We start from the raw sequence: 16,744 nt of genomic DNA on the forward strand, positions 1-16,744 counted from the left end.
AATGTTTATCCCCACCTTTTCTGCACACTCACTTCCTTTCCCATCCACTTTTCTCCTCACAAACATTCTGACTGAACTGAACATGTCAGAACTTGACATTACAGGGCCATCTTCTTTCTTAATTTATAGAAATTCAAAACATATTTATTTAAACTAACTCATGAAAGTGTGTCATATGAAAAGTGACCTTTCCTGAAGAGATTGAGTCAGTTTGTGCTTCCCTATTTGATAGTGGTGTGCATGAATTAGATTCTGCTATTGGATTTGAGCTCAAATCGAATCAGAGAATCATCAGATTGATTTGTTAAAAACAGCCAACTTGGCAGGCTGTCCTGACAAATCACCCTTGAATCCCCTGAATTGATTTGAGCACCATTTTGAGGCCAATTTTTAAGGAAACCCTAAGGAAAAATGGGTGTCATAAGGACACTTTTTTTTTCTGTGGAGGGCTGGGTGGGCTAATCCTCTTAGGTGGGCTGACATGCTAAGTATAGAGCAGAGGGCTGGTCTACCCACCAACCCCAATTGTTCGACCACTATCCTTGGAAAAAAATGTCATTTTGAGGCCCATTTTCCTGGGAAGAGTTGATCTACCGATTGGGGTCAGCAGGTAGACCATCCCTTCACTCCAGAGTTGGCACATCTGCCCATGCCTGCCTTGAAGGACTGGTTTAAGTGGATGCACTAAGTCTGGAATGGGGGGCTGGTCTACCCCAATTGGTAGACCAGCTCTCCCTGGAAAAAAGTACTATTTGAGGCCCATTTCCCCAGCAAAATTGGCTTCAAAATGGTGCTCGAATCACCTGGATCGATTCAGGTCAAATAGGGATTATTCTGTTTGAACCCGAATAGGGTCCTTTATTTTGAAGGTGATTCGATTTGAGACCAAATCACCGAATTGCCCCTGATTTAACCCAAATCTATATGAGGTTGAATCGAATTGCACATCCCTATTGTTTGAAGGCAAAGGACCACTTTATAGAGATGGGGGCGGCGGGGGAGGATCCAACTGTAGTCCTGAGGTTTCATTTCTGCTTTTCAACTTTTACTCATAAATTAGCCATTTTCGCACAGATTCAATTTAAAAAAAAAACTGACCCAGTTATTGAGCAGGTAATTCTTAGTGTAAAAATGCCCCTTCTAGTATGAATAGTGCAAAGGGAAAATTTGGAGAAGCCACAGGTGGTGGTGGGTGGGAGTCAGGTGAAATGACATGAAGGAATGCTGTTTCTGTTTGAGATGGAACTACAGAAACATCAACCCTTGGCACTTTTTATCCTAGTGACTACTAGGAGCATTAGGAGTAGTGACAGTGAAGAAGGATTTCACTCTTGTTGTCTCTTTGTCTGAGCTGGCTTCCTGTGATTGTAGACTGATATTCTCAGGGTCTGTCTGCTCCACTCTTCTTGCTCCCAGATTGCCCCTTTGCTGCAGACTCCATTAGCATTCAGCTTCTTTCTCACTCTCTGCTCTATACTTTGAACACAGAAAGCTCAGGCATATAGGCTTTATATCCAAGCATGTAACTTCCCCAATAAAGCTTACTTGCTTGTGGATCTTAAATAACTGTTTCAAGCTATTCTTTAATGAACTAACATTTACTGCTCACACTGGCTCTGTTATAATTGGGGTTAGTCAAACTCCTCCCCTCAAACAGTTTTACCTCTCTACGTATAATAGACAAGCACTCCCATGCCTGTGTAATACATTTTAGAATGTGGTGGTAGATTCTGTGATACACCGAGTTTCTGAGAAAATATTGTACAAACACCATATTTACCACAGAACAAGTACTGTGTAAGGACAACCTGAGGGTTCATTGTGTGACTCTCACTCTGTTCTGTTCTGTTCCTCATTATTTAAGCCTAGGCCCTCCACTTAGAAGAGATTATGCCCAGCTGGGTACATGCTTGGGTGTTTCCTAACCCCTCTTGATCCCCTCCATCCCCACCTAGCATGGTCCAGGCTAGCCCACACCTGCAATGGGTTTGCTCACTAGTAAGTAGCTTGACTGACCAGCAAGTTTGGAACCAGAGAACCATAAATGGAAGTGAGAGGAACCAGGAAACTGCCAATGGAAGTGAGAGGTGTGCATGCTCCTTTGGAGCCCTGTAAAGCATGCCTGTGCAGATTGTGGAGGCTGTGTGCCTACTAGACCTTGCAAAAATGCAGTCACAACGGTACTCCAGTTGGGAATGATTCTTTATTTAAAGAGAGGACTTTTAAAAAGAAAACTCCCCAGGAAGCTTTACACACAGGGCTTCTGCCCCGAATCTCCTTCGGGAGAGAGTGTGTGCCTTCACACACCAGCCAAACTTACCCCGAAGTCCCGTCGAGATTCTTGGACCCATTCCACACACGTCAGGCTTTGTCTTGCGAATTCTAGCTTATCTTGAGGAATTTCCAGGTTTTTAAAATGCTGGTTTTAAGCTACTTTTTCTGAAAATGCCGGAGCAAACAGGGAGAGGCACTGACATAGAATCATTAGCACGATAAGAGGCATGCCCTCTTCAGAAATGCAGATCTATCTCTGTAGGGAACTCTCTCTCCCCTCCCCCTCCCATTGGCTAGAAGGAAAACACTGATGCCTGCATATGGACTTGTTTCAAAAGAAAACTGAGAGCCGAGGGGAGGGGCTGTTTCCCTCAATGCCACAAGTGTAGTTCGAAGTGGCTTCGCTCAACATTTACCCCGAAGCCTGAAACCAAGTGCAGATAACTCCCAGGCAGTTTTTCAGACAGTCGGCTTTATTGTGAGGCTTTCCTGTGCATTCAGGGCATAGTGGATACTCAGAGGATTTTTTTACCCCAAACATAAGCCGGGCTAGGTTTCAGTATGGAGGGGGAAACCCAAATCATGTGTGAAGTCCTCTCTGAAATAGCACACAGACTTTGGGGTAAATCTGCCTGATATGTGAACACAAACCCATCCTCCCAAAGTAAAGTTGCAGTAAAGTCATCATCTGAAAAAGCTCCAGGGCATCTTACTATACAGATATATTGTTTCCAGCTACATAGGGAAAAGAAAGATGATCTGAATAAACTGGCATATAGAGTAATGGTTTCCCAGCAACAGCAATTGTATGAAGACAGTAACAGCTAGAGAGGTGTCATAATCTTACTTCAGAATCTCTCAGTACTTCAAGATAAGTCAAGTGTTAGTCTGGCCTATTAGTTTAATGTTGTAAACTCCCATGGAGTGGATCATTTGTAGGGCTGTGCTTTTTATTTTCTGTTTTGTTTTTGGCCGAAATCCAAGGCCCCCCCCCTTTTGTTCTTTGTTCGAAATCAACCAATCCGAAGCATCCTAATTTTGTTCTTTGTTTGAAATTGCAAAATCCAAATCTGAAATGTTTTGGATTTTTAAAAAATGTCCCTGGAGCAAAACTAGTGGGTTGGGGTTGTAGTGCCCAATGGGTGGAAGCTACCACCCAAATTTCAAAGGAATTGGGCAAAGGGCTGGTTTTTGGTGAATTTTGGAAGTTTAAGATTTTTCCCATAGGGAATAATGGAGGTTTCAGCAAAGGTATAGATCAGGCTTCCCCAAACTGCGGCCCTCCAGATGTTGCTGAACTACAACTCCCAGCATCCCTGGCCACAACTTATTGTGGCTGGGTATGCTGGGAGTTGTAGTTCAGCAACATCTGGAGGGATGCAGTTTGGGGAAGCCTGGTATAGCTTCATGTCGGGCGGAAAGAGGTGGCCCACAGCAGAGTAGGGTGGGTGGTAGTGCCCAGTGGGGGCAAGGAATTATTTCAAAGGAATTGAGCAGAGGGCTGATTTTTAAAGATTTAATGGAATTTACGCATCCTGAAAGTTCTTCCCCATAGAGAATGTTGAAAGTTTCAGCAGCCCCATAACTGCACTTGGGGGGCACTGGGATGGCCCAGAGCAAGTGGTGGTGTACAGCACATAGGGTGCCAACCACCCCTATGGGTTGCTAACCCATAGGGTACTGTGTTCTGTTGTTTCTGAGATGTTTTGAGTATAGATTCTCTGGTAGCATATGAGAGTGGATTCATGGTTTGTCGTTGCAAATTTCACATGCTACCAGAGAATCTACACTCATAACATCTCAGAAACAACAGAACCAGAAACCCATGGGGATGGTTGGCACCCTATGTGCATTACACCATCACTCACTCCCGGCCACCCCAGTGCCCCCCAGGTGGAGTTATGGGTCTGCTGAAACCTCCATTATTCCCTAAGGGGGGGAGACCTTAAAGTGTGGAAACTTCAACAATTCCTAACAAATCAGCCCTTTGCCCTGTTCCTTTGGAATCTGGGTTGTGGCAGGCATGCCTTGGGGCACTGCCACCCAACCCACTGTTTTGCCCTTCAGGCCCCCTTTCTGCTCCGAATCTTCCCCAAAGACATGTAAACTTCAGAAAGTCTTTAAAAATCAGCCCCTTTCCCAATTCCTTTGGAATCTGGGTGGCAGCAAGCACCCATTGGGACACTACCACCTGACCCACTCTTCTGCCCCCAAAGCCCCCTTTCTGCCCTAAATCCACCCCAAGTAACATCAACATCACACAACAACAGCAGCAGAGCTTTGCAATGAACCAGACACATTTCCAAAGGTCATGCACATCCACATCCCCCCCAGAAATGCAATTGATCTACACACAACAGTGTGAAACAACAACAATGAAATGCATTGCACACTGCCCCATGCAGTGTGCACACTGTCCCACTGGCCAATGAGGGTAAATTTTACCCTTAAATTTCCTTAAAAGGAATAAGGAGGCAACTGCCAGCAGATCAGCCCAAGCTTTCGCTGGCCAATCTACAGGCTGGAAGGGCTGGAAATTCAAACAGATGTCAGAACTCAAAACAGAGACTGAAGGAGAAAGACTTTTCGCAATTGCAAAATGGAGTTCCAAAACAGCCGAAACAACAAAATGTTTTTTATCCCCAACAAGGACATTTTGTTTCGGCTACAAAATTTTCTGTTTTGAGCACTGGGTGTTTTGTTTCGGCTGCTCTTCTTTACTTGTATATGCCACAATATCCTAGACTACTATGACTTCTAAAATGGTATGTTAGTAAGAAGACAATATGAATCTATGAAGCTGCTTTATACCATATTTAACTGAATATAAAATGACTCTGAAATTAAGACAACCCCTTAAAAAGCAGAGATTAAATACAAGTCATACCTCCATTTACTCAGAAAGAACAGGACTCTGAATTTAAGACAACCTCCTGATTTCTAATATCAAAAAATCTAGTCTTGAATTCAGGGGCTCTTACAAGGGCAGCGATGCAATCACTGAAGATTGTGGCCAATGCCTTGCCTACAGCCTTACAAGATGAGTGCTATAGAGCTTGCTGGGATGTGGCCTCGGTGGACTAGGAAGAGGGAGGAGCTACCCTGCCCTGAAAACGGAGGTTGCCAGCTGCACTTGGACGAACGTCTATGATGTGATTCAATGGTTAGAAAAATTAACCACGGGCTTGGCAACCTCGTTTCATGTTATGTGTGAATGCAGCCTATGTGGAACACTTTCTAGCCTCAAATAGTGCCACAAAAATTAGCAGTAACAAAACCCCAAATCCGTACCAGTTTGCCTTCATTGTGTTATTCCCTGCACCTCTTCCTTGTCATCCTTTTTTTTTAAATGTACTCCTGATTTCCTCCATCGTCTTAGGCATCAATCATCTGCACTAAGCTTTGTGAATGCATCTTTTACATATAATCTGCACTAAAGGCAGATAATCCCAGAAACATTAATACTGCACTTGATTTGAGCTTGTTGTTGGATTTAGGTTATCCCAAGTGAAATCATGATCTGACAAGCACAATCTGAGAACTAACATAGGGGAGATGTAGCTGTCTACTTTTAATTTACAAAACAGATCCAGTAATTTCAACAGAAAATGTACAGTATGTTTGGTTGGGAAGCTGTTCATAAATGTGTATTTTTTGTATCAAGTGTTAGCTACCCATGAAACATCAGCAGTTTTCCCTGAAGCATAAAGATGAATCTAGTGATATCCACCAGCAAAGTCTTCATTTGCTTGAATATGACCTGGGATTAGTGAGATGTTGGAACAGTCAAGTGAATTATGGCTCGCTAGTAGCTGCGCTTTCTTATTTCCCCCTTGTATAATTTTGGCATCTCTCGCTATCTTGCATTGCCCGTAATGTGTCACAGAGTACCCTGCTGAATACCTTCTGCAAACACACATATCTCTGATGAAATAAGGAGATGCATGAAAGCAATACAGAATTTATTCTGTGGTGGGGGAAAAGTTCTTTCTTTCCTAGAATGCTTTCCATATCTCCACAATATCTACTGAGTCAACCTAGCCCCAGAGTGACTCATTGCCAGGTCAGGGCTGGTTTCAGGTATGTGAAAGCATGCTTAAATTAAAGCATTTGGCACAAGAGACCAAGAAGAAGAGCTCACAATGATATTTCAAATGGGAAAATGATAACCCTGCCTCACAGAGGCTTCAGATTCTCCTAATCAGCCTTCACTAGTCCGATGGTATTGCTCTAAACTATACCCAGTTCCGTCATGACACTTGCCCTCATAACTGGGGGGAGGAGCCAAGATGGTGACCAGCTAACAGCTCCCCAGACAAGCTCCTGTCCAGAGGTCGACCTTAAATCCCACTCCTCCAGTCAACCCCCACAGACAAATTGTGCCATCCAGAGGCAGAAAAAGGATTTGTAACAGCCCCAGCAATGACACCGGGGTGTATCGATCAAACCGTGTGGAAAAGCAGGTGAGAATCATCACCGATCTCACTCCGCCAGAGACAGCTAGAACTGTGAGTAACTTGCCTACCAAGACTAGATATACAGCTCTGGATCTGGAGATCCCTCCCTCCTCCCCAAAGAAGATGGCCTCACTGAAGACAGCATTAAAACAGGCTGCTTCATCGCCTTCTAAAAGTCCCAGCCGAGGTAAGCTCCTGGAGCAGGGAAGCAAGTGGAGCAATCCCCACAGATGAACCCACTGCATCCACCACAACTACATCACTCAACATCTTAAAGACACATATCTGCTCTCGGCTGAAACTCTCATCCTGATACTAGGACATACACATGAAATTGCAGTCAAGTTTGAGGGTCTTAGGCAAGCCCTTAAGCTATTTACCGCACAAGGCACCTATGGGGTTGATAGCCCAGAGGAGCTTGGCTTCAGCCATAACACCTGGGCAGCATCAGTATCCACAGGGACCCAAGGGCTTAAAAGCCTAACCAAAAGGCATCCCCCAGCAACTCCCAGGATGCCCCCCCCCCCGTGTCTGGTATCACCTTACTATGCACGATGCCAACAGGGCAGATGGCTTGAAACAGCTCCATTAACTTCTCCTGAGTGCTGCAGTCATCATATGTTTTTCTGGAATTCACTTGGGGTGTCCACAACTGGTCCAGCAGTAGAGCGATAACAACCTCTCTAACCCACCTGCTAAAATGCCAGTCAAAAACTGTTAAAATCAATTCACTTTCTGCCAAGCTGTGAAAATTATAGATGAACTACAAAGCGACTGCTGATTACATTTTAAAAAGCAACGCTTCCGTCCCAGCTGGTGTGAATGGGTGGATTCCTTCTCTTGAATTACTGTGTCAGAATGGTCCAAGTTTCATTTAATTCCCATTGTGGCCCCTCTTTCCTGTGAGGATGTTTTATGGCCATCATGACCTTGGAGATAATGTTGTCAAAACAAAGCCCTTTCCTTACTATGAACTTTCTAGACACTCCAAGACCCCACAAATTAACCCCTTGCTACCAAAAAGACCTGAGCTAAAATCCATACCGGATGATTTTGGTGATTAACCAGATGTCTCACTGAAGTGCAGAAGCAAGCAAGCAAGGCCCCTTCTAAACCTCCTGGATTGCCAGGGGCCAGAGTCTATAGAAAGTGACAGTTATATAGAGCTGCACTCTCCTACTCCCAGCCCAAAACCATCCAACTGCCCAATCACAGCACCTCATTTCCCTCTCCATCCCAGCCCAATATCATCCAACTGTCCAATCACAGTGCCTCTCCTCAACACAGACACAGACAAGTGTGCCCCGTTCACCCAAAGTGTTGGGGCTAGATACAGGGGGCAGCTGTCAGTCCATGCAGAAGATTTTAGCAATGGCAGAGAAAGTGAAAGTGACAGGATAGGCTCAACGTTGAAGAAGCACCAGAGCCTTCCCAAAAGCTACCATGGTGTCATGATCCCAGATCCTGCCAGGTAGAGGGAGAAAGTCCAGGGGAAGAAACAGGTGGCAGGCATTGATTATTTAGGCACAGTGACTCTCTGCTACTAGGACCGCCCCCACCCCGAGACACACACACACACACACACACACACACACACACACACACACACCCCAGATGAACCAGGGGAACTCAAACCAGTACTGCCACTGAGACCTGAGGACACAGCACTGCCTCTTTCCTCTAATGACCCTCAGCCATAATGAAGGCTCCCTAGCATTACCAGAGTCTGTGCTTGGAAAATCAGGTAGGGCCCCTTTAAGAACAAGTCACCCTTTAAGAACAAGAACAAGTGGAGCCAAGCCACCCTGTGTAAGCAGTGGACTATAAAACCCAGCAGTATAATGCAAAAACCTACTGGAACAACAATTCCTCTCCGTGGCAGTGCCCAACTGCTGTGATTAGCTTTGGCTCTAATCTTTGTCCTCCGAACTATACAATTCCTTATCTAAGCCTTGGAAGAGCCCTTGACTCAGTCTGGAGCAGGGTGTGAGGAGCTGCCACTGGTTGCCTGCTAGCCAGCAGTGGATGTGGTGGACCAGTGCACCATGGGAGTCGGGGGAACCAGGGCAGGGCTCTGCTCAAGGGCCTCCTGCAAGCTGTCACCAGCGCTGAGTACAGGCAGAAGGCCCTTTGTTCAATGCCAGGCAATTGATGAATTGCAGCTAGTACAGTTGGGGGAACACGCATCCCCCACCCCCAAGTGTTAATTTTTCCCATCCAAGTGTGAGAGCAGAAATGTCATGGTGGAATTTCCCCTTCTGTGTAACTATTAAAATGCAGGAGTGTTCTCAGCATCTGAACATGGCCACTTAACAGTCTTTCTCTTTGGAATATGTGAGTTCAAAAGTGTCCGTAATCCTTCATGAGCAATAGTAGGCAAATATTACCACATGAAGGGCAGACAAGGGCTTTCATAAGCAACTTTTAGTAAGTCAGAAAAAGCATTCCCCAAATGTATGCTTTCTTTTGCAGGACTTAAGCACATTGGGCCAAATTTGTTCTTGGTCTAAATCCAGTAATTTAAGATATAATTATATCCCGGCAAAATGCTTCCCATCCATTTTCCCTCCGCTGCTGTTATGCAAATGTACTTTCTTTTCTTTTCTTCTTCTTTTCTTTTCTTTGATTGTTCTCAAACAATGGATACCATCATATCAAGCATCATGTCATATGATGACAGTGAATTGCAATGTGGTTTGTTAATGTTTTTGTTATTCATTCAAAACCTTTCTTTCTAGAGCTTTTTGTAATGTTCTGCCTATTTATTTAATTCCGGGGGGGGGGGTTATTATTAAACTTCTTATGAAATTTTTAAAAAGGTAGCATAGCATGACGGTTCCTACCTACATATCTATATTGAAGAAGTGGGAGCATTTCCCCCATTTTTACCCTGAATAGAGTCTGCTTACTTCCTTCCCCTTTGGTTCTTCAAGGCGTTGCTGAAGTGACAATTCTGTGAAATATTTTGTTCTTCAAAGGACACAAAACTTTAGAATGAACAGTTTTAATTGGCAGGGAGGCATTCACTGTAAGAACACTTCTTTCATTATTTAAGTGCTCTTTTTGACCAAGTACTGATTTCCACTGTGCAAAGGCCTGGAGCCTTCATGCTGAAACGTATTTACACAGGGAGTGGGTTAATGCTTCAGCAGGGTTTAGAACCGTCATTATGCCAAGGCCTGCTGGATGCAGTGGAATGAGGGGGTGAGCACAGGTTAGACAATGGAGCACTGCTTTAGACTGCAGTCACATTTCTTTAAAGAGCCCCCCTGCAAAAGATTCCCTTTAAGTCATAGACTATAGTAGCACAGCAGAGAGTGGGCTGAGCTAGAGCCTCTCCCCCACCCCCTACTTCTTACCTACAGGGAGTTTTTGACAAAGCAGAATGTTAGAACATGAGACTTTACCTGAAGTCTGAAGGCTTACTAGATTTATTCTGAGCGGTTTGAGATGGCTCTTAGCAGTCTGTATGCACTTGTGCAAATGGTCCTGTGAAAGTATCAGAGTTACCTTTTATTCCTCTTGCTTATGCATAGTAAAAGGTATAAGAAAATGATTCTCTGCTCCAAAGAGCTAACAATCTTAAAACAAACTCACTCACTCAGTATGATTCTGGAATCATATGAAATGTTAAGGAGGACCCACCCATGCTGATTTGCCCCCAGCCCCACACTCCTCGAGGGATGACCCTGCTGCACAGGTTGATATCCTCACACAACTAACTCAGAGTCTACATGCAAATCAAGTTACCGTGAATTATTGTTCAACACAACTTTGCATGGCTATTGGGTGCATGTTGATCTAAGATGAGTTGGCTTTTAAAAAAAGAAAGAAAGAAAAAGAGTTGCCTCAATGCTTTGATACAGGTATATTTGGCTTAGTCTCTTCTCCGGGAATCCTACAGTCCTCTGCAGAGCATCCTGTTCCTGCCTTCCCCTGTGTGTGACATCACAATCAGAGGCGATCAACAGAAGCACCACCCTTTCCAGCCACTGCTCTTTCCTTCCTACGGGGCACAGAAAGAAATCAGCAATCACTTATTTGCTATTTTTGGATTGTCATTATCCCCAGGGATTTGGCTACAACAGGCCATTTAGAAACATTTCTGCTCTGTTGAAACCTCTTTAGAGCATTATTCCCATGAGAGACAATTATGGACAAGTCTGCAGAATGAAGCCTCCAGTTTAGGGGATTAGAGACTGTTTGCAGAGAAGTAATGATGATTTTTAATAACATTTTACACAGTTCTCAAATTACAGGGGTGGGGTGTGGTGGCTACAATGTGCACCCCTTGCCATTTGTTCTATCCCTTTAGCTACTCTTTATAGAAGGCTATGGGGGTCACAATGTGGCTAGATTCAAGGGAGTACGGGAGTGGGGTTTGTGGATTTCATTGAGCCCCCACCTGTCATTAAGGACCCCTATGGCCACCTAAACTGGGTTCTAGTCTTATGAAAGGCATAAGCAATGGAATTGGGGGAGATATCCACATGCCCCATATTAGCTTTGACTCTGCTGCTGTATTTGTTCAGGGTCTGGGAGTGTCTGGCCTTAGGGATGGGTGAACTAGGCAGTCTCTCCGAGTGCCCACCTGAAGGGGGTGCCAAGCTGAGCTTGTACAAGTTGCACAACTTGCCAGCCCTCACAAACTAACTGGGGGAGAAGGAGACATTGGAGGCACTCCTTGCCCAGGGCACTATTTTTCCTAGTGCCAGCCCTCTTGGATAAACAACTAGACCTCTCCAAAATGTTTAAAAATAATTAAGCTACAGTAGGTGATGCCCCTCCACAAATTTAGAACATGACTCTCTCTCTCTCTCTCTCTCTCTCTCTCTCTCACACACACACACACACACACACTTTTTTTAAGCAAAAGAAAACAAAACATGTAGCTGACATTTACTTGTAATTCCCAGCAAGATATCCCCTCAGCAGCCACCTCCTTGCAGTGGCCAGTTTAATACAAGCCTTAACAAATTGTCTTTGGCTTTTGGTACCAGCCCCAGAATTTGGGGCCCTGGACAAAATTACTGGACTAAGGGATGCACATTGTGGAGGAGGTGGTAAATGGGCTTCCCTTTATCCCCTTTGCAAGTAACATACTTTGAACAGAAACAAGGCTGCCTGAGGCAAATAAAGACTTTATTAAATAACTCTGCCTCTGAATCAGGGGTGTAAGTATGATTGAGCAGATGGGTTCAAAGAACCCAGGGCCCCCAGCTTATGAGGGGCCCCCCCAGCTCCACCCCTCCCTATTTTCTTCATTCTCTCTCTCACTCCGAGAGGCTGCTGGGGAGAGCGGCAAACACAGCCCCCCTCTCCCCTAGCTAAGCCCTTGCTCAGAATATCCTCATCTAGGTGCCACCGTTAAATTTCTAGGCACCTGGGATTGGTCAAGCCCTGATTTAATAAACATATGTGGGCAGAACACAGCCTCCTTGTGACTGCCATTTTTACAAATGTAACAATACTGATTCCCAAGGCATGCAGGTAATTAAGTTGGCCGCTGCAAGGAGGTAGTTCTGCTGTGGGGTTCTCTGCTAAGAGTTACAAGTACAGTAAGATACACGTATTCATTGCTTTGGTTTTGAAAATGGAACGGATAAGAATTTAAAAATTAAAAACTGAAATAATTAAATGAATAGAAAAAAATAAACAAAAATATTTTAAAAGCAAAATAGAAAGCATATTTTTTTGGCAGACTCAGACACCAAGCTGCTGGAAAGCATCTGGCAGGCGTGGGGTGTGGAGTTTTCCAGGGAAGAAGAAGCAGGATGGGTACTTACTTCTCCCTTCATCTGTTGCTTTCCCTCCACAGCTCCTCCCTCTTCTCCAGGCTTATTTCTGATTTTGGAGCCTGACCAGGAAAACGGTAGCTGGGAGAGAGATTGCAAGAGAAATTAATTAGGCAGAGAAAGGTTCCGTACCTCTTTCCCTTCAGCCACCCTACTGCTTTATACTGGGGTTCACCTGAAGTGATGTGCAAGTTGCCACCTTGCCTCAGCAACCCTGAAGACCAGCTCTGCTCCTTTCAGAGTTTAAAGAGGGGGAGGTTGAGGAGAAGAGGCTGTAGGTAGTAGCCTCTTCTTGTTGCCCCAGACCTCTGAACCTTTCCAAGTTCAGAGGACGCTTCTGCATATCGGGTGCAGGGGAGCAACAGCAGAAAAAGGGGGCATACTTTTGTCTCCTGCTGGTAGCCTTCCCTAAGTTGCATCTGGTGAGCCACTGTGGAAAACAGGCTGCTGGATTAGAGAAGCCTTGGACCTGATCCAGCAAGGCTTATGTTCTTTCAAGGCTTGCAAGGGTCAGATCAGGAGCCCCTTGCAAACCTTTGCAGGAGCATAGGGCAAAGATGAGAAGTTGGGCAGCAGCCCTTTGTCCTCACCCCACTGCACACTTGCAAGATCACAAGAACTTTGCAAGTCTTCACAAGAGCATAAAGAGAGAGAGAGAGAGAGAGAGAGAGAGGAGGGACAGCGGGCAACCTCTCTCCTCTCCTCATGCAAAGGTTTGCAAGGCTCAGATCCGACTTTTGAAAGCCTTTTATGAGCTACAGCTGATCCTCATCCAAGTTCTAAAGTTTTACAACAGTCAGTTCAGGAGCTGACAAATCAACCCCTGGAAGCCTGTGCAAGAAATATAAAGCCCCCCCCCCACACACACACACACCCTACCAGGGTGCTTTCCAGATTAACCCCTATAACAGTGTCACAATGTACCTGCTCCATGTGCTTCCGTACTTCCTGTGTTGTGACACCACCGCCACTATGCTGTCAGCAGGATGCCACTCACATTTCGGATGCCTTCTTTTGGATTTTATCGCTTCGATTTAGTGCTAAAACATTGTATGTCCTTTGCAAAAAGGTAGCTGTATTTTCCATTGTAGATTCTGGGGGCTGTTTTCAATTCGATCCTGCCAAGCCAAAGCATTTTACCACAGTTATAGCAGGTAATCTGGAAAGCACCCCGGTGCTGCTGCTGCTCCTGTCCTCTTCTTCCTCTTCCTGGCTGTGTCCCACCCTATCTGTTCAAAAGGCAGAGGGAGGGCAAGTTAGAACGATGGCAGGAAATGTCTCTAATCACTTGCTGCTGCTCCAACTTCCCCACCCTCTGCCTTTTGGAGTAGTGGTGGTAGCTGGCATGTATGTGCACCACGAGGAAAAATTAGAGAGAGCAGTGGCACCCCAGGGTGGGTGAGCTGGCAGATCAGTGAAGGTAACCAATCTGCTACTTGCACCAATCTTCTGCCTGAGACACCCGCCTCAATTGGCCTCCTTAGCAGGTCACCCCTAGCTTTACAACTAGCTTTTCAGGGGTGACCTGCGTTCTAAGATGCAGGATAGTGACCAGGTTCTTCAGCAACACTATTGGTTTTCTTGTGCTGTGTACAAAGTGTGCCAAAGACCTTTGGAATGAGCTATGGTTGTCAGAAGTTTCTTCTCATGCACCAAACTAAATCAAAGCATTAAAAACATACTGTATAAAATCCCTTGTTCACTCCTGGAAAAGTGTCCTTCCTACAAACCCGTCTTCTGAAAATTTGACAGTGATAAGACAAGGAACACCATGGAAGTATCAATGCTGTATGTTCGGTTTGATAGCTTTGAAGTCCAGCGGGTGTCATAATTTCAGCAGAAGCCAGTCGGTACCACACAAGACTAAATCCTCCCTTCTGTATTATAAATAAATACATTGGTATAATTTACAGATTAGACAATGAGTCATCATATATCCTTTTGTGCAATATAAGCTCCTGTGCAACAATTCAGAAATTGTGATGTGTGTGTAGAAACAGGAGGTGCCCCATACTGGCGTATGTGGGGAAGAAACCCCTCATCTAGTAATTGGTCTGCACAGCCAAATCTGGGGCACAAGGGGTGCAGCCCACTGTAAGCCCTCTTTCAGTCCCAATCAGTTACTGAGACAGACAGAAGCAGAGGAAAGGGGACACTTGGATTGGGTCTGGGCACCCATTCCCCCCTTCCCCTTATTAGGGAAAGAGGACTTTGGGCTGGTGCCAAGTACAGTGGGCTTGGGGCTAGTTCACAATCATTTCCTCCATATGGGCATCCTTGGCCAGGCACATGCCTATGGGGAAATGCCAGGCTAACCTGGGCTAGACACAGATATAACCACATAGCACTTGACACACTAAACACATACATTGCTGTTGTTTTTATCTGTGGGCAGCCCAGCTGAAGCAAACATCATATCATGCAATTGTCATCATGCACATAGTCAAAAGCAGATAATAGCTGCCTGAATGTATTGTAATACAGCTGTGCAAACCGACCCTTAAGGTACAGACACACCTACCATTGCAAAGAGGAGTGCAGGCAAGGAAGCACTGGAGTGTAGGCGAGGAGAGCTGGTCTTGTGGTAGCAAGCATGACTTGTCCCCTTAGCTAAGCAGGGTCCACCCTGGTTGCATATGAATGGGAGACTAGAAGTGTGAGCACTGTTAAGATATTCCCCTCAGGGGATGGAGCCACTCTGGGAAGAGCGGATAGTTTCAAGTTCCCTCCCTGGCTTCTCCAAGATAGGGCTGAGAGAGATTCCTGCCTGTAACTTTGGCTAGATATTAGACCATTGAGTGGGAGGCAGGTTTGCTGCTCTGTAAACAGCTGTACCCCCACCCGCCGCCCAAGACAGATTCTTAAACCTTCAATTCGGCCACTTTTCAGCACAGTGGAGCATGAAAAGGAAGGTCTACCTGTGGCGGGGCGGGGGGTGCCTGTTGGTTTATTGAAAACAGAGGTTCTCAATCATGGGCCCCCAGATGTTGGAGTACAATTCCCATCGTAGCTAGGGATGATGGGAGCTGGGGAGGGGGCCAATTTTTGGTGGGACCATGCCATGAGGTGAAAGGGTTAACTACCCTTTCTGCACACCAAGGCCCAAATCCTGATTGCCTGTGGCTGCTATTTTAAAAGGTAAACGCCTTTTAAATGCAAGAGCAATCTATGCAGAGTGATTGCTCAGTGGGGTCTGCCCTCTATAAGTGCCAGCCTGTGGGGGAAGAAGATTACTACATGCACTCCCAGCATCCCCCTTCACCCAGACCGGATGGGAATGGAATATACACTTATTCTGAACTGAATATGAAAAGTGAAAGGGTGGCCAAAGAAGAAGAAGAAGAAAGTGTGAAACCCTTACATTAGTTTATCTGCATACCCAAAGGAGTCATCTATATCAGCCAACCTGAGCAGCAGACTTGGATAGGCTTCCATCAGAGGAGCACACAGTTTGCTGACATTAAAGTTGATTAAACTTGAATGTTTTGACCTTTACATGTTTTTTTCATTGCAGCTTCCAGCTCTCTGACTTCCTTTACAGCTACTGTAGTCAGTGACAACCATGTCATTCAGAGAAGCAGACTAGAACACCAGCCTGGATTCTCCCCCCCACCCACACACACACACACTGCTAATAGATAAATCATTTTATGAGCATGGATTTACAATAGCAGTTCACCATCTGTTGCGGGCTGCTCTTTCAAATGCTGTACTTATTCCTTGGACTCTCTCTTCATCCCATTTCACTATTGGCCCTGAAGCCTCTGCAAAGATTATCTTGCTTGTGGAGAATGGGGAGGTCTAAGGAGCCGAGATTTGCTTGCTAGGTTGAGCTTCCCAGATCAGCATTTTGGCAAAAACTGCAGAGAATAAGACGTCCTGTTTCCCTATTTGTGCCCCCAAGAAAAGTCTGCCCAAGGGCTCTCCTTAACAGGCTCTGTTGCATTCAATTGTTTCCGTTCTAATGGTAGTTGTAGACTCCCAAAGCAAATAGTCGAGTTGCTGATTTAATCTTGCTTGAGTAATCTGGGACTGTCTACTTATTAGATACTTCATGCCTGCATTTTCCCTGTGCTGGGCTAGGAAACTGTGTGCACATCACAATTCCATAATGGATGCCAGCCTTTTCATGCTCCCATAGATATAATGGATGCTCCTTATTTCATACATCAAAGCACCAAACTATCCTGTTTTTCAGCTTGATCTGGGAGATCATAG

This window comes from Hemicordylus capensis, chromosome 1 (genome assembly GCF_027244095.1).
Source record: "Hemicordylus capensis ecotype Gifberg chromosome 1, rHemCap1.1.pri, whole genome shotgun sequence".
In the NCBI taxonomy this organism is placed as follows: Eukaryota; Metazoa; Chordata; class Lepidosauria; order Squamata; family Cordylidae; genus Hemicordylus; species Hemicordylus capensis.